A 19757-nucleotide genomic window follows, 5' to 3' on the forward strand; every position below is an offset into this window, starting at 1 on the left:
CTGGTTTTAAGCCCTAACTTTGGAGAAGTTGTTGACTGCAACTGAGCTACAAAATATAAGTATCTTGATTTTTTTGATTATTTTTACAGATTACTGTTTTTACAATTTAATATATATAAAGCACTTTGTCTATTCAGTATCTTCACAAATCCTTATCTGTTTAAAAACTTTCATTTGTCTCTCTAGTGCTTGCTGTCTGTAGGCTATTGTGTAAACTGAAACATTTCCTCTGTGTAATTATCTCTTGGCTAGTGGGGCTGGTTCTTTTGTGTTCTTGTAAAAAAAAAAGTTGTTCTGGTTTTAAGCCCTAACTTTGCACTGGAGAGGTTGTTGACTGCAACTGAGCTACAAAATATAAGTATCTTGATTTTTTTTGATTATTTTTACAGATTACTGTTTTTACAATTTAATATATATAAAGCACTTTGTCTAGTCAGCATCTTCACAATTCCTTATCTGTTTAAAAACTTTCATTTGTCTCTCTAGTGCTTGCTGTCTGTAGGCTATTGTGTAAACTGAAACATTTCCTCTGTGTAATTATCTCTTGGCTAGTGGGGGCTGGTTCTTTTGTGTTCTTGTAAAAAAAAGAAGTTGTTCTGGTTTTTAAGCCCTAACTTTGGAGAAGTTGTTGACCGCAAATGAGCTACAAAATATAAGTATCTTGATTTTTTTTTGATTATTTTTACAGATTACTGTTTTTACAATTTAATATATATAAAGCACTTTGTCTAGTCAGTATCTTCACAAATCCTTATCTGTTTAAAAACTTTCATTTGTCTCTCTAGTGCTTGCTGTCTGTCGGCTATTGTGTAAACTGAAACATTTCCTCTGTGTAATTATCTCTTGGCTAGTGGGGGCTGGTTCTTTTGTGTTCTTGTAAAAAAAAGAAGTTATTCTGGTTTTTAAGCCCTACCTTTGGAGAAGTTGTTGACCGCAACTGAGCTACAAAATATAAGTATCTTGATTTTTTTTTGATTATTTTTACAGATTACTGTTTTTACAATTTAATATATATAAAGCACTTTGTCTAGTCAGTATCTTCACAAATCCTTATCTGTTTAAAAACTTTCATTTGTCTCTCTAGTGCTTGCTGTCTGTAGGCTATTGTGTAAACTGAAACATTTCCTCTGTGTAATTATCTCTTGGCTAGTGGGGCTGGTTCTTTTGTGTTCTTGTAAAAAAAAGAAGTTGTTCTGGTTTTTAAGCCCTAACTTGACTGGAGAAGTTGTTGACAGCAACTGAGCTACAAAATATAAGTATCTTGATTTTTTTGATTATTTTTACAGATTACTGTTTTTACAATTTAATATATATAAAGCACTTTGTCTATTCAGTATCTTCACAAATCCTTATCTGTTTAAAAACTTTCATTTGTCTCTCTAGTGCTTGCTGTCTGTAGGCTATTGTGTAAACTGAAACATTTCCTCTGTGTAATTATCTCTTGGCTAGTAGGGGCTGGTTCTTTTGTGTTCTTGTAAAAAAAAAAGAAGTTGTTCTGGTTTTAAGCCCTAACTTTGCATGGAGAAGTTGTTGACTGCAACTGAGCTACAAAATATAAGTATCTTGATTTTTTTTGATTATTTTTACAGATTACTGTTTTTACAATTTAATATATATAAAGCACTTTGTCTAGTCAGTATCTTCACAAATCCTTATCTGTTTAAAAACTTTCATTTGTCTCTCTAGTGCTTGCTGTCTGTAGGCTATTGTGTAAACTGAAACATTTCCTCTGTGTAATTATCTCTTGGCTAGTGGGGGCTGGTTCTTTTGTGTTCTTGTAAAAAAAAGAAGTTGTTCTGGTTTTAAGCCCTAACTTTGGAGAAGTTGTTGACCGCAACTGAGCTACAAAATATAAGTATCTTGATTTTTTTGATTATTTTTACAGATTACTGTTTTTACAATTTAATATATATAAAGCACTTTGTCTATTCAGTATCTTCACAAATCCTTATCTGTTTAAAAACTTTCATTTGTCTCTCTAGTGCTTGCTGTCTGTAGGCTATTGTGTAAACTGAAACATTTCCTCTGTGTAATTATCTCTTGGCTAGTGGGGCTGTTTTTTTTGTGTTCTTGTAAAAAAAAGTTGTTCTGGTTTTAAGCCCTAACTTTGGAGAGGTTGTTGACTGCAACTGAGCTACAAAATATAAGTATCTTGATTTTTTTGATTATTTTTACAGATTACTGTTTTTACAATTTAATATATATAAAGCACTTTGTCTATTCAGTATCTTCACAAATCCTTATCTGTTTAAAAACTTTCATTTGTCTCTCTAGTGCTTGCTGTCTGTAGGCTATTGTGTAAACTGAAACATTTCCTCTGTGTAATTATCTCTTGGCTAGTGGGGGCTGGTTCTTTTGTGTTCTTGTAAAAAAAAAAGTTGTTCTGGTTTTTAAGCCCTAACTTTGCAGAAGTTGTTGACTGCAACTGAGCTACAAAATATAAGTATCTTGATTTTTTTGATTATTTTTACAGATTACTGTTTTTACAATTTAATATATATAAAGCACTTTGTCTATTCAGTATCTTCACAAATCCTTATCTGTTTAAAAACTTTCATTTGTCTCTCTAGTGCTTGCTGTCTGTAGGCTATTGTGTAAACTGAAACATCTCCTCTGTGTAATTATCTCTTGGCTAGTGGGGCTGGTTCTTTTGTGTTCTTGTAAAAAAAAAAAGTTGTTCTGGTTTTAAGCACACAGTGCAGACTGGAGAAGTTGTTGACTGCAACTGAGCTACAAAATATAAGTATCTTGATTTTTTTGATTATTTTTACAGATTACTGTTTTTACAATTTAATATATATAAAGCACTTTGTCTATTCAGTATCTTCACAAATCCTTATCTGTTTAAAAACTTTCATTTGTCTCTCTAGTGCTTGCTGTCTGTAGGCTATTGTGTAAACTGAAACATTTCCTCTGTGTAATTATCTCTTGGCTAGTGGGGGCTGGTTCTTTTGTGTTCTTGTAAAAAAAAAGTACTTCTGGTTTTTAAGCCCTAACTTTGGAGAGGTTGTTGACTGCAACTGAGCTACAAAATATAAGTATCTTGATTTTTTTGATTATTTTTACAGATTACTGTTTTTACAATTTAATATATATAAAGCACTTTGTCTATTCAGTATCTTCACAAATCCTTATCTGTTTAAAACTTTCATTTGTCTCTCTAGTGCTTGCTGTCTGTAGGCTATTGTGTAAACTGAAACATCTCCTCTGTGTAATTATCTCTTGGCTAATGGGGGCTGGTTCTTTTGTGTTCTTGTAAAAAAAAAGTTTCTGGTTTTTAAGCCCTAACTTTGGAGAAGTTGTTGACTGCAACTGAGCTACAAAATATAAGTATCTTGATTTTTTTGATTATTTTTACAGATTACTGTTTTTACAATTTAATATATATAAAGCACTTTGTCTATTCAGTATCTTCACAAATCCTTATCTGTTTAAAAACTTTCATTTGTCTCTCTAGTGCTTGCTGTCTGTAGGCTATTGTGTAAACTGAAACATCTCCTCTGTGTAATTATCTCTTGGCTAGTGGGGGCTGGTTCTTTTGTGTTCTTGTAAAAAAAAGTTGTTCTGGTGTTTAAGCGCTAACTTTGCAGACTGGAGAAGTTGTTGACTGCAACTGAGCTACAAAATATAAGTATCTTGATTTTTTTGATTATTTTTACAGATTACTGTTTTAAAATTTAATATATATAAAGCACTTTGTCTATTCAGTATCTTCACAAATCCTTATCTGTTTAAAAACTTTCATTTGTCTCTCTAGTGCTTGCTGTCTGTAGGCTATTGTGTAAACTGAAACATTTCCTCTGTGTAATTATCTCTTGGCTAGTGGGGGCTGGTTCTTTTGTGTTCTTGTAAAAAAAAGAAGTTGTTCTGGTTTTTAAGCCCTAACTTTGCACACAGTGCAGACTGGAGAAGTTGTTGACCGCAACTGAGCTACAAAATATAAGTATCTTGATTTTTTTATTATTTTTACAGATTACTGTTTTTACAATTTAATATATATAAAGCACTTTGTCTATTCAGTATCTTCACAAATCCTTATCTGTTTAAAAACTTTCATTTGTCTCTGTAGTGCTTGCTGTCTGTAGGCTATTGTGTAAACTGAAACATTTCCTCTGTGTAATTATCTCTTGGCTAGTGGGGGCTGGTTCTTTTGTGTTCTTGTAAAAAAAAAAAGAAGTTGCTGTCTTTGCACACAGTGCAGACTGGAGAAGTTGTTGACTGCAACTGAGCTACAAAATATAAGTATCTTGATTTTTTTATTATTTTTACAGATTACTGTTTTACAATTTAATATATATAAAGCACTTTGTCTATTCAGTATCTTCACAAATCCTTATCTGTTTAAAAACTTTCATTTGTCTCTGTAGTGCTTGCTGTCTGTAGGCTATTGTGTAAACTGAAACATTTCCTCTGTGTAATTATCTCTTCGCTAGCGGGAGCTGGTTCTTTTGTGTTCTTGTAAAAAAAAAAGAAGTTGTTCTGGTTTTTAAGCCCTAACTTTGCACACAGTGCAGACTAGAGAAGTTGTTGACCGCAACTGAGCTACAAAATATAAGTATCTTGATTTTTTTTATTTTTACAGATTACTGTTTTACAATTTAATATATATAAAGCACTTTGTCTATTCAGTATCTTCACAAATCCTTATCTGTTTAAAAACTTTCATTTGTCTCTCTAGTGCTTGCTGTCTGTAGGCTATTGTGTAAACTGAAACATTTCCTCTGTGTAATTATCTCTTGGCTAGTGGGAGCTGGTTCTTTTGTGTTCTTGTAAAAAAAAAAAGTTGTTCTGGTTTTTAAGCTTTTGCACACAGTGCAGACTAGAGAAGTTGTTGACTGCAACTGAGCTACAAAATATAAGTATCTTGATTTTTTTGATTATTTTTACAGATTACTGTTTTTACAATTTAATATATATAAAGCACTTTGTCTATTCAGTATCTTCACAAATCCTTATCTGTTTAAAAACTTTCATTTGTCTCTCTAGTGCTTGCTGTCTGTAGGCTATTGTGTAAACTGAAACATTTCCTCTGTGTAATTATCTCTTGGCTAGTGGGGGCTGGTTCTTTTGTGTTCTTGTAAAAAAAAAAAGTTGTTCTGGTTTTTAAGCCCTAACTTTGCACACAGTGCAGACTAGAGAAGTTGTTGACTGCAACTGAGCTACAAAATATAAGTATCTTGATTTTTTTTGATTATTTTTACAGATTACTGTTTTTACAATTTAATATATATAAAGCACTTTGTCTATTCAGTATCTTCACAAATCCTTATCTGTTTAAAACTTTCATTTGTCTCTCTAGTGCTTGCTGTCTGTAGGCTATTGTGTAAACTGAAACATTTCCTCTGTGTAATTATCTCTTGGCTAGGGGGGCTGGTTCTTTTGTGTTCTTGTAAAAAAAAAAGTTGTTCTGGTTTTAAGCCCTAACTTTGCACACAGTGCAGACTAGAGAAGTTGTTGACTGCAACTGAGCTACAAAATATAAGTATCTTGATTTTTTGATTATTTTTACAGATTACTGTTTTTACAATTTAATATATATAAAGCACTTTGTCTATTCAGTATCTTCACAAATCCTTATCTGTTTAAAAACTTTCATTTGTCTCTCTAGTGCTTGCTGTCTGTAGGCTATTGTGTAAACTGAAGCATTTCCTCTGTGTAATTATCTCTTGGCTAGTGGGGGCTGGTTTTTTTGTGTTCTTGTAAAAAAAAAAAGTTGTTCTGGTTTTAAGCCCTAACTTTGCACACAGTGCAGACTAGAGAAGTTGTTGACTGCAACTGAGCTACAAAATATAAGTATCTTGATTTTTTTTGATTATTTTTACAGATTACTGTTTTTACAATTTAATATATATAAAGCACTTTGTCTATTCAGTATCTTCACAAATCCTTATCTGTTTAAAAACTTTCATTTGTCTCTCTAGTGCTTGCTGTCTGTAGGCTATTGTGTAAACTGAAACATTTCCTCTGTGTAATTATCTCTTGGCTAGTGGGGCTGGTTCTTTTGTGTTCTTGTAAAAAAAAGTTGTTCTGGTTTTAAGCTAACTTTGCACACAGTGCAGACTAGAGAAGTTGTTGACTGCAACTGAGCTACAAAATATAAGTATCTTGATTTTTTTGATTATTTTTACAGATTACTGTTTTTACAATTTAATATATATAAAGCACTTTGTCTATTCAGTATCTTCACAAATCCTTATCTGTTTAAAAACTTTCATTTGTCTCTCTAGTGCTTGCTGTCTGTAGGCTATTGTGTAAACTGAAACATTTCCTCTGTGTAATTATCTCTTGGCTAGTGGGGATGGTTCTTTTGTGTTCTTGTAAAAAAAAAAAAGTTTCTGTTTTTTGCACACAGTGCAGACTAGAGAAGTTGTTGACTGCAACTGAGCTACAAAATATAAGTATCTTGATTTTTTTGATTATTTTTACAGATTACTGTTTTTACAATTTAATATATATAAAGCACTTTGTCTATTCAGTATCTTCACAAATCCTTATCTGTTTAAAAACTTTCATTTGTCTCTCTAGTGCTTGCTGTCTGTAGGCTATTGTGTAAACTGAAACATCTCCTCTGTGTAATTATCTCTTGGCTAGTGGGGCTGGTTTTTTTGTGTTCTTGTAAAAAAAAAAAGTTGTTCTGGTTTTAAGCCCTAACTTTGCACACAGTGCAGTCTAGAGAAGTTGTTGACTGCAACTGAGCTACAAAATATAAGTATCTTGATTTTTTTGATTATTTTTACAGATTACTGTTTTTACAATTTAATATATATAAAGCACTTTGTCTATTCAGTATCTTCACAAATCCTTATCTGTTTAAAAACTTTCATTTGTCTCTCTAGTGCTTGCTGTCTGTAGGCTATTGTGTAAACTGAAACATTTCCTCTGTGTAATTATCTCTTGGCTAGTGGGGCTGGTTCTTTTGTGTTCTTGTAAAAAAAAGAAGTTGTTCTGGTTTTCTAACTTTGCACACAGTGCAGACTAGAGAAGTTGTTGACTGCAACTGAGCTACAAAATATAAGTATCTTGATTTTTTTTGATTATTTTTACAGATTACTGTTTTTACAATTTAATATATATAAAGCACTTTGTCTATTCAGTATCTTCACAAATCCTTATCTGTTTAAAAACTTTCATTTGTCTCTCTAGTGCTTGCTGTCTGTAGGCTATTGTGTAAACTGAAACATTTCCTCTGTGTAATTATCTCTTGGCTAGTGGGGCTGGTTCTTTTGTGTTCTTGTAAAAAAAAAAGGTGTTGTTCTGGGTTTTAAGCCCTAACTTTGCACACAGTGCAGACTAGAGAAGTTGTTGACTGCAACTGAGCTACAAAATATAAGTATCTTGATTTTTTTGATTATTTTTACAGATTACTGTTTTTACAATTTAATATATATAAAGCACTTTGTCTATTCAGTATCTTCACAAATCCTTATCTGTTTAAAAACTTTCATTTGTCTCTCTAGTGCTTGCTGTCTGTAGGCTATTGTGTAAACTGAAACATTTCCTCTGTGTAATTATCTCTTGGCTAGTTGGGGCTGGTTTTTTTGTGTTCTTGTAAAAAAAAAAGTTGTTCTGGTTTTCTAACTTTGCACACAGTGCAGACTAGAGAAGTTGTTGACTGCAACTGAGCTACAAAATATAAGTATCTTGATTTTTTTTGATTATTTTTACAGATTACTGTTTTTACAATTTAATATATATAAAGCACTTTGTCTATTCAGTATCTTCACAAATCCTTATCTGTTTAAAAACTTTCATTTGTCTCTCTAGTGCTTGCTGTCTGTAGGCTGTTGTGTAAACTGAAACATTTCCTCTGTGTAATTATCTCTTGGCTAGTGGGGGCTGGTTCTTTTGTGTTCTTGTAAAAAAAAGAAGTTGTTCTGGTTTTTAAGCCCTAACTTTGCACACAGTGCAGACTAGAGAAGTTGTTGACCGCAACTGAGCTACAAAATATAAGTATCTTGATTTTTTTTATTATTTTTACAGATTACTGTTTTTACAATTTTATATATTTAAAGCACTTTGTCTATTCAGTATCTTCACAAATCCTTATCTGTTTTAAAACTTTCATTTGTCTCTCTAGTGCTTGCTGTCTGTAGGCTATTGTGTAAACTGAAACATTTCCTCTGTGTAATTATCTCTTGGCTAGTGGGGGCTGGTTCTTTTGTGTTCTTGTAAAAAAAAAAAGTTGTTCTGGTTTTTCTATCTTTGCACACAGTGCAGACTAGAGAAGTTGTTGACTGCAACTGAGCTACAAAATATAAGTATCTTGATTTTTTTGATTATTTTTACAGATTACTGTTTTTACAATTTAATATATATAAAGCACTTTGTCTATTCAGTATCTTCACAAATCCTTATCTGTTTAAAAACTTTCATTTGTCTCTCTAGTGCTTGCTGTCTGTAGGCTATTGTGTAAACTGAAACATCTCCTCTGTGTAATTATCTCTTGGCTAGTGGGGCTGGTTCTTTTGTGTTCTTGTAAAAAAAAAGAAGTTGTTCTGGTTTTCTAACTTTGCACACAGTGCAGACTAGAGAAGTTGTTGACTGCAACTGAGCTACAAAATATAAGTATCTTGATTTTTTGATTATTTTTACAGATTACTGTTTTACAATTTAATATATATAAAGCACTTTGTCTATTCAGTATCTTCACAAATCCTTATCTGTTTAAAAACTTTCATTTGTCTCTCTAGTGCTTGCTGTCTGTAGGCTATTGTGTAAACTGAAACATTTCCTCTGTGTAATTATCTCTTGGCTAGTGGGGGCTGGTTCTTTTGTGTTCTTGTAAAAAAAAAATTTCTGTCTTTTGCACACAGTGCAGACTAGAGAAGTTGTTGACTGCAACTGAGCTACAAAATATAAGTATCTTGATTTTTTTGATTATTTTTACAGATTACTGTTTTTACAATTTAATATATATAAAGCACTTTGTCTATTCAGTATCTTCACAAATCCTTATCTGTTTAAAAACTTTCATTTGTCTCTCTAGTGCTTGCTGTCTGTAGGCTATTGTGTAAACTGAAACATTTCCTCTGTGTAATTATCTCTTGGCTAGTGGGGGCTGGTTCTTTTGTGTTCTTGTAAAAAAAAAAAGTTGTTTCTATCTTTGCACACAGTGCAGACTAGAGAAGTTGTTGACTGCAGCTGAGCTACAAAATATAAGTATCTTGATGTTTTTGATTATCTTTGCAGATTCCTCGTTTTACAATGTAATATATATAAAGCACTTTGTCTATTCAGTATCTTCACAAATCCTTATCTGTTTAAAACTTTCATTTGTCTCTCTAGTGCTTGCTGTCTGTAGGCTATTGTGTAAACTGAAACATTTCCTCTGTGTAATTATCTCTTGGCTAGTGGGGCTGGTTCTTTTGTGTTCTTGTAAAAAAAAAGTTGTTCTGGTTTTAAGCTAACTTTGCACACAGTGCAGACTAGAGAAGTTGTTGACTGCAACTGAGCTACAAAATATAAGTATCTTGATTTTTTTATTATTTTTACAGATTACTGTTTTTACAATTTAATATATATAAAGCACTTTGTCTATTCAGTATCTTCACAAATCCTTATCTGTTTAAAAACTTTCATTTGTCTCTCTAGTGCTTGCTGTCTGTAGGCTATTGTGTAAACTGAAACATTTCCTCTGTGTAATTATCTCTTGGCTAGTGGGGCTGGTTCTTTTGTGTTCTTGTAAAAAAAAAAAGTTGTTCTGGTTTTTCTAACTTTGCACACAGTGCAGACTAGAGAAGTTGTTGACTGCAACTGAGCTACAAAATATAAGTATCTTGATTTTTTTTGATTATTTTTACAGATTACTGTTTTTACAATTTAATATATATAAAGCACTTTGTCTATTCAGTATCTTCACAAATCCTTATCTGTTTAAAAACTTTCATTTGTCTCTCTAGTGCTTGCTGTCTGTAGGCTATTGTGTAAACTGAAACATTTCCTCTGTGTAATTATCTCTTGGCTAGTGGGGGCTGGTTCTTTTGTGTTCTTGTAAAAAAAAAATTTCTGTTTTTTGCACACAGTGCAGACTAGAGAAGTTGTTGACTGCAACTGAGCTACAAAATATAAGTATCTTGATTTTTTATGATTATTTTTACAGATTACTGTTTTTACAATTTAATATATATAAAGCACTTTGTCTATTCAGTATCTTCACAAATCCTTATCTGTTTAAAAACTTTCATTTGTCTCTAGTGCTTGCTGTCTGTAGGCTATTGTGTAAACAAACATCTCCTCTGTGTATCTCTTGGCTAGTGGGGCTAGTTCTTTTGTATTCTTGTAAAAAAAAAAAGTTGTTCTGGTTTTTCTAACTTTGCACACAGTGCCGACTAGAGAAGTTGTTGACTGCAACTGAGCTACAAAATATAAGTATCCTGATTTTTTTGATTATTTTTACAGATTACTGTTTTTACAATTTAATATATATAAAGCACTTTGTCTATTCAGTGTCTTCACAAATCCTTATCTGTTTAAAAACTTTCATTTGTCTCTCTAGTGCTTGCTGTCTGTAGGCTATTGTGTAAACTGAAACATCTCCAATGTGTAATTATCTCTTGGCTAGTGGGGCTGGTTCTTTTGTGTTCTTGTAAAAAAAAAAAGTTGTTCTGGTTTTTCTAACTTTGCACACAGTGCAGACTAGAGAAGTTGTTGACTGCAACTGAGCTACAAAATATAAGTATCTTGATTTTTTGATTATTTTTACAGATTACTGTTTTTACAATTTAATATATATAAAGCACTTTGTCTATTCAGTATCTTCACAAATCCTTATCTGTTTAAAAACTTTCATTTGTCTCTCTAGTGCTTGCTGTCTGTAGGCTATTGTGTAAACTGAAACATTTCCTCTGTGTAATTATCTCTTGGCTAGTGGGGCTGGTTCTTTTGTGTTCTTGTAAAAAAAAAGACTTTCCTGTCATTGCACACAGTGCAGCCTAGAGAAGTTGTTGACTGCAACTGAGCTACAAAATATAAGTATCTTGATTTTTTTTTATTTTACAGATTACTGTTTTTACAATTTAATATATATAAAGCACTTTGTCTATTCAGTATCTTCACAAATCCTTCTTCAGATCTAAATTCAGTTTAAACATGATAGTTCTTATATAGTGCTTCTAACCAATCATTCAATAATTAAATAGCCTAATTGGCTAGGCAAAGTATGGCATTAGATATTCAAAGCAGCTCTTACCATTCAACCAAAGTCAGAAATGCATTTCCTGTTGCTGCAAAGACAGCAGCTTCATTTTCAAAACTTTTATACATTTCAAATATGTCCTTTATATAAAAGACACAACAAATCATCAGTAACCCAACATTATTCAAAACATAAATGAAACAAAATCCAAAATATATATAGTTTAAATATAATAGACAATTAATCGACATTAGGAAAGCATCTAAAAAATCTAACTGCATTACATGCTCATGCTAAAATATGTATACAAACATAAAATCAAATAAGGCGATTATCTATTAAAAGCTATTTGGTAAATAGTAACAATATGAGAATCAAATGGTTCTCTTAATAGATATCATTGCGCTCATATCTGTTCAAATGTTGTATTTTCATGATAAAGCAAAATCGCATTCAAAAATACTAAGCAACATTAGGTATAAAATGCATATGCTATAAACCTCTATGTGTACAACACTTAGAAGAGGCGTTTGGTTCAATAGAACAATCTGTCAATGGAGCCAACACTCTGTGTTTACTTAATGTTGAAACTATTTATAAAAACAACTTGTAAAACATGGTTAGATATATAAATTATAAATTTATAGGTAGTCACCTTTACACCTATTAAGGTGTACTATGTAAATATGAACTATTTGTATTATTTATCCAATTATTCATTAAACATAACCAACCAAAGAAATATTTGGATATATATGTACTATGTCAAAACCAAAAAAGGAAAACAATAATAGTAAAAACATATTCTATTTCAGAAGCATATATCAAATATATATTATTCTATTATATTAAAGTGTATATATAACTATGTCAAACTATTTGATCTATATAGTATAATCTATATGTCTTGTAAATAGAGTATTTGTTATTAATTGTTTTATTTATATAACATTTCTTACTTAGGTATGAAGAACTGAGTACCAGACTGATATAAAATTTACTAGTAATATATACTAAAATAGTCCCAATATTCAATATCTGATTTCTGAAGACAGAAAACAGTTTGATGTTAAAACCACCCTATTATATAGTGCATGAAAAAATTGTTCAAGTATACTGTATCTTATTAAGTATTTATAATAACAATATGCACATATGGGTAAGAAATACATGTACCATCCAAAAATTGATGAACAGAGAATCTGTTAGAAATATTTAAAAAATAATAAATATTAATATCAAAAGTTCATACCTTATCATATAAACAACATCTTATGTTTCAGGGAAAATAATGAAAAAATTAAAAAATTAAAAAATTTTTATATCCAGGAGTTTGGAATACTACTATTAAAGTGGATCCAATAGAAGAATCCCTGAAAAAAGTAACCATTTGGTTAAACTAGCTATAAAATTCATTCAGATGTTACCACTAAACATTTTGTAGAAACACCAGTAATACGTTATGGGAAGATCTTCACAAATCCTTATCTGTTTAAAAACTTTCATTTGTCTCTCTAGTGCTTGCTGTCTGTAGGCTATTGTGTAAACTGAAACATTTCCTCTGTGTAATTATCTCTTGGCTAGTGGGGGCTGGTTCTTTTGTGTTCTTGTAAAAAAAAAAAAAGAAGTTGTTCTGGTTTTTAAGCCCTAACTTTGCACACAGTGCAGACTGGAAAAGTTGTTGACGCAACTGAGCTACAAAATATAAGTATCTTGATTTTTTTTATTATTTTTACAGATTACTGTTTTTACAATTTAATATATATAAAGCACTTTGTCTATTCATTATCTTCACAAATCCTTATCTGTTTAAAAACTTTCATTTGTCTCTCTAGTGCTTGCTGTTTGTAGGCTATTGTGTAAACTGAAACATTTCCTCTGTGTAATTAACTCTTGGCTAGTGGGGGCTGGTTCTTTTGTGTTCTTGTAAAAAAAAAAAAAGAAGTTGTTCTGGTTTTTAAGCCCTAACTTTGCACACAGTGCAGACTGGAAAAGTTGTTGACGCAACTGAGCTACAAAATATAAGTATCTTGATTTTTTTTATTATTTTTACAGATTACTGTTTTTACAATTTAATATATATATAAAGCACTTTGTCTATTCAGTATCTTCACAAATCCTTATCTGTTTAAAAACTTTCATTTGTCTCTCTAGTGCTTGCTGCCTGTAGGCTATTGTGTAAACTGAAACATTTCCTCTGTGTAATTATCTCTTGGCTAGTGGGGGCTGGTTCTTTTGTGTTCTTGTAAAAAAAAAAAAAGAAGTTGTTCTGGTTTTTAAGCCCTAACTTTGCACACAGTGCAGACTGGAGAAGTTGTTGCCCGCAACTGAGCTACAAAATATAAGTATCTTGATTTTTTTTTTATTATTTTTACAGATTACTGTTTTTACAATTTAATATATATAAAGCACTTTGTCTATTCATTATCTTCACAAATCCTTATCTGTTTAAAAACTTTCATTTGTATCTCTAGTGCTTGCTGTTTGTAGGCTATTGTGTATACTGAAACATTTCCTCTGTGTAATTATCTCTTGGCTAGTGGGGGCTGGTTCTTTTGTGTTCTTGTAAAAAAAAAAAGAAGTTGTTCTGGTTTTTAAGCCCTAACTTTACACACAGTGCAGACTGGAAAAGTTGTTGACGCTACTGAGCTACAAAATATAAGTATCTTGATTTTTTTTATTATTTTTACAGATTACTGTTTTTACAATTTAATATATATAAAGCACTTTGTCTATTCAGTATCTTCACAAATCCTTATCTGTTTAAAAACTTTCATTTGTCTCTCTAGTGCTTGCTGTCTGTAGGCTATTGTGTAAACTGAAACATTTCCTCTGTGTAATTATCTCTTGGCTAGTGGGGGCTGGTTCTTTTGTGTTCTTGTAAAAAAAAGAAGAAGTTGTTCTGGTTTTTAAGCCCTAACTTTGCACACAGTGCAGACTGGAGAAGTTGTTGACCGCAACTGAGCTACAAAATATAAGTATCTTGATTTTTTTTATTATTTTTACAGATTACTGTTTTTACAATTTAATATATATAAAGCACTTTGTCTATCCAGTATCTTCACAAATCCTTATCTGTTTAAAAACTTTCATTTGTCTCTCTAGTGCTTGCTGTCTGTAGGCTATTGTGTAAACTGAAACATTTCCTCTGTGTAATTATCTCTTGGCTAGTGGGGGGCTGGTTCTTTTTTGTTCTTGTAAAGAAAAAAAAAGAAGTTGTTCTGGTTTTTAAGCCTTAACTTTGCACACAGTGCAGACTGGAGAAGTTGTTGCCCGCAACTGAGCTACAAAATATAAGTATCTTGATTTTTTTTTATTATTTTTACAGATTACTGTTTTTAGGTAGAGAAAACAGGAATGAGGAACTCCACGATGGTGTAGCAGATAAAACACTTCTTTATTATAACCAAAAAAGAACAGGAATGATGAGCGCTTTCTCGTACACAATGTACGCTTCTTCAGATCTAAATTCAGTTTAAACATGATAGTTCTTATATAGTGCTTCTAACCAATCATTCAATAATTAAATAGCCTAATTGGCTAGGCAAAGTATGGCATTAGATATTCAAAGCAGCTCTTACCATTCAACCAAAGTCAGAAATGCATTTCCTGTTGCTGCAAAGACAGCAGCTTCATTTTCAAAACTTTTATACATTTCAAATATGTCCTTTATATAAAAGACACAACAAATCATCAGTAACCCAACATTATTCAAAAACATAAATGAAACAAAAAATCCAAAATATATATAGTTTAAATATAATAGACAATTAATCGACATTAGGAAAGCATCTAAAAAATCTAACTGCATTACATGCTCATGCTAAAATATGTATACAAACATAAAATCAAATGAAACGATTATTTATTAAAAAACTATTTGGTAAAACAGTAGAAATACGAGAATCCAATGGTTCTCTTAGTAGATATCATCACGCTCATATCTGTTCATATGTTGTGTTTACATGATAGAGCAGAATCGCATTCAAAGTACTGAGCAACATTTAGTATAAAATGCATTCGCTATAAACATCAATACGTACAACACTTAGAAGAAACGTTTGGTTCAGTAGAAACGGTCTGTCAATGGAGCCAATAATCTGTGTTTATTTGATGTTAAAACTATTTATAAAAAACCTTGTAAGACATGATTAAATATATGAATTATAAGTTTATAGGTAGTCACCTTTACACCTATTAGGGTGTCATATGTATATATGAACTATTTGTATTATTTATCCAATTATTCATTAAACATAACCAACCAAAGAAATATTTGGATATATATGTACTATGTCAAAACCAAAAAAGGAAAACAATAATAGTAAAAACATATTCTATTTCAGAAGCATATATCAAATATATATTATTCTATTATATTAAAGTGTATATATAACTATGTCAAACTATTTGATCTATATAGTATAATCTATATGTCTTGTAAATAGAGTATTTGTTATTAATTGTTTTATTTATATAACATTTCTTACTTAGGTATGAAGAACTGAGTACCAGACTGATATAAAATTTACTAGTAATATATACTAAAATAGTCCCAATATTCAATATCTGATTTCTGAAGACAGAAAACAGTTTGATGTTAAAACCACCCTATTATATAGTGCATGAAAAAATTGTTCAAGTATACTGTATCTTATTAAGTATTTATAATAACAATATGCACATATGGGTAAGAAATACATGTACCATCCAAAAATTGATGAACAGAGAATCTGTTAGAAATATTTAAAAAATAATAAATATTAATATCAAAAGTTCATACCTTATCATATAAACAACATCTTATGTTTCAGGGAAAATAATGAAAAAATTAAAAAATTAAAAAATTTTTATATCCAGGAGTTTGGAATACTACTATTAAAGTGGATCCAATAGAAGAATCCCTGAAAAAAGTAACCATTTGGTTAAACTAGCTATAAAATTCATTCAGATGTTACCACTAAACATTTTGTAGAAACACCAGTAATACGTTATGGGAAGATCTTCACAAATCCTTATCTGTTTAAAAACTTTCATTTGTCTCTCTAGTGCTTGCTGTCTGTAGGCTATTTTGTCCCACCCTCCCTCCCTGTTGGTGTCTTGCTCTTATACTTGGTGGCTTTGCAGTTGCCCGCCCCTACTGTGACACACCTCCCAGTCTAGTGTCATTAGCTCATTCTGCTTAATACAGAGAGAACATTTGATAAGGCCTTCTGTTCCTCCTTTTTCCCTTTCAAAAAGTAAAACAAAACTTTTTTTTTTCTCTTTCGCCTGAACCTTCTTGTGTTCTGACTGTCCTTCTCAAACATTTTGGAAATATACAGTATATTTCAGAGCATTTGTTATAACTGTATTTGCTATAACTGATTTAAGAATTTTATTCTAGCTTTTTGATTATTTACTGCTTATCGACTGCATTTTAGCCTGTTTATACAGCTCTGCATTCTATTTAAACTGTTTTTGTGTTGATTAACTGTTTTGCACTTTTAAAAAATTATTTGTTGCTTAATTGTACTTGTAGGCTAACACACTCAAGTGCGCTAGCCGCTTAAACGCATTTATAGCATTTACTGTCTGTTTTTCCTCTGTTTTCTGCAAAAAAAAAAAATCTTGTTTTCCCGCCTTACTGAACTAGAATAGTCCAGTCTTCAGAGTTTGCTGATCTCTGGGCTTTGTCTTGGTTCCTGTGCTATTCCATATCCTTATTTGGATAAAAGGAAGCGTCTTTGTTCACCAGTGGGAGTGGGGAGCACTGAGCAGCCTATTTGTCCCTAGAGGAGTGGTTCCAGCCAGAAACTTGTAGTCTATTGGCCATTTTGGGTCAATTCCTAGCTCTTTTCAGCCCCCTGTAATAAAGCCCGCTTTAGCGCGCTTTTTCGCTTGTATTCAACTCAGCACAGCTCCTCGTGGTGTCCTGCAGAGTTCAACAAGCAGCAGAGAGCAAAAGAGTGACTTTTTCCTGATTTAAGTATTTTTTTCTGGCTTTTTGATTACTTACTGCTTAGCGACTGCATTTTCGCCTGTTTATACAGCTCTGCATTCTATTTAAACTGTTTTTGTGTTGATTAACTGTTTTGCACTTTTAAAAAAGTTATTTGTTGCTTAATTTTACCTGTAGGCTAACACACTCAAGTGCGCTAGCCGTTTAAAAGCATTTATAGCATTTACTGTCTGTTTTCTGCAAAAAAAAAAAAAAAATCTTGTTTTCCCGCCTTACTGAACTAGAATCCCAGTCTTCAGAGTTTGCTGATTTCTGGGCTTTGGCTTGGTTCCTGTGCTATTCCATATCCTTGTTTGGATAAAGGGAAGCTTCTTTGTTCACCAGTGGGAGTGGGGAGCACTGAGCAGCCTATTTGTCCCTAGAGCAGTGGTTCCAGCCAGAAACTTGTAGTCTATTGGCCATTTTGGGTCAATTCCTAGCTCTTTTCAACCCCCTGCTATAAAGCCTGCTTTAGCACGCTTTTGTGTGATTTAGCGCGGAGTTGCCCATTGAGCACCATCGGGTAGCGCCGGTTAAACAAGGTTAAACTATTTTTGGCTCCGTAAAGTCTGCTCTTCAATTTTTCCCTTATAACTTCTCTACTTGCAATCTAAACAGTCTATTCTCTATCTCAAAAGCTCAGCACTTGCTCCTAAAGCATTTTTATATAGGTAAAGTACTTATATACTAAACAAAGTACTACATTAGCCTAGAATCCCCTTGAGTACCCATTTCCCTATAGGTCCCTTCCGACTCAGTTACACAGCAAACTTTTTCACTTTTTCTAGCATGTCGAAGGGTCAGTTGCTAGCGTCCTCTCCTGTTCAGCTGGTGAATCTGGGCATCTTGAGGCAATGTTACAATTGCCTCATGTACACAGACAACCCACTCCTTTTCCCCACAAAACACAAATACATGTGAGAGATGCAACTATATAGCCAAACTGGAGGCTGAGCTCTCTCAACTCAGGACTGGCAAGACCAGACAGGAGGAGAAAGAAACCACGCACACCACAAACCCAGTTTCACATAGAATTATCACAACTGCAAAACAAACACATAAACACACAAAGACATACTCGGAGGCACTGATCAAAAATCTACCAAAACTACAGAGGCCTCCAAAGCAGACACCCAAGCAACTGCCACCTCAAGACATAAGACATGCAACACATAGTTCTCAAAGTCAGTGTGCTAAACAGTCACAGCCCTTAAGGCCAAACACAATGCCAGACACACTTGTTATAGGTGACTCCATAGTCAGACACACTGACGTCCCACTCACCAGACTGAACAAGGAAAAGATCACAGTAAGCTGCCTGTCAGGTGCTAGAATCCACCACATAACACAAGCACTCAGGTCACTCCACAGCAAGTACAAGTATGACTCAGTCATTGTCCATGCTGGTGTGAACGACCTGAGACGTACCTCCCTGGACTACATGAAAAGAGACATAGAGGAGCTCTCAGATTATGTAGCCCAGGCCGGTATGACCCTGACCCTGAGCAGTATCCTACCCTCACCAAGAGACAAAATGATCAGCTTTAATAATTGGCTTAATTACTGGTGTCATTCTAAGGGGATCCAATGTCTGTCTGCCTGGGATGACATGCTCGACAAGCCACGCTGCTTCGCAAGGGACGGCTTGCACCTGTCACCCCTGTGCTTCTGGATATTGGCAAAGGCTCTTGCCACCCCCATAGTGCCTTTTTTAGGCAAGGCTCAAATGATAAAACTACCACCCTAGAAAACAAAAATGGAGAAAAACTAAGGGTAATACTGCTCAATGCCAGAAGTCTAAACCTCAAGATGCACACCCTCGAAGCCCTCCTCAGTATGGAGAACATCGATGTCTGTGCTGTGACTGAAACCTGGTTCAAGGCTCCTGAGAGCACCCCAGCACTATCAGTTTATACCTCATATCATGTGTTCCGGCCCCAAAATCCGGACCGAACCACAAAAGGAGGGGGAGTATCCATATTCATAAAGGATACCCACACCTCCAGGTTAGTGGCAATGCACGAAGCATCGGAGACCATCCAGGTGCAATTAACCATAGGTAAAACTGCCCTACAGTTTGTAGCATGCTACAGACCACCTTCTCAAACTCAGGAAACCCACACAGCCTTCCTGAAGACACTGGAGAATATGAATGTCTCTCCAAACACCATCATATTGGGTGACTTCAACTACCCAAACATAGACTGGGAACATTACTCAAGCCCCAACACCCTAGCCCAAAGATTCCTGGAGTTCATAAACTCAAATGCTATGGAACAACTAGTCACCATTCCCACAAGAGGAGAAAATATACTAGACCTGATCATCACAAACATGGGGACAAAATGCTCCACACCGGAAGTATATCCCTCATTGATGAGATCAGACCATAAATTAATCTCATTGGAGATCCGCATCCCGCCCCCACCCCCAGCAAAAAAGACCACAGTGAAGAACTTCTCAAAAGCAAACTTCACACTTCTTAAGACTGGAGTGGTATCCTTCAAGGCCCCCGAGCCAGTGGAAACCACAACCCACGCTGCTGAAACCCTTACAAATGCCTTCTACGAGCACCTCCAGGAATGTATGGATCAAGCAATCCCTAATAAAATCAAGACCCTTTCCACCAAAGGCAGGCGCCCG

Source organism: Protopterus annectens, chromosome 6.part1 (assembly GCF_019279795.1).
Source record: "Protopterus annectens isolate FY-2018-M chromosome 6.part1, PAN1.0, whole genome shotgun sequence".
In the NCBI taxonomy this organism is placed as follows: Eukaryota; Metazoa; Chordata; order Ceratodontiformes; family Protopteridae; genus Protopterus; species Protopterus annectens.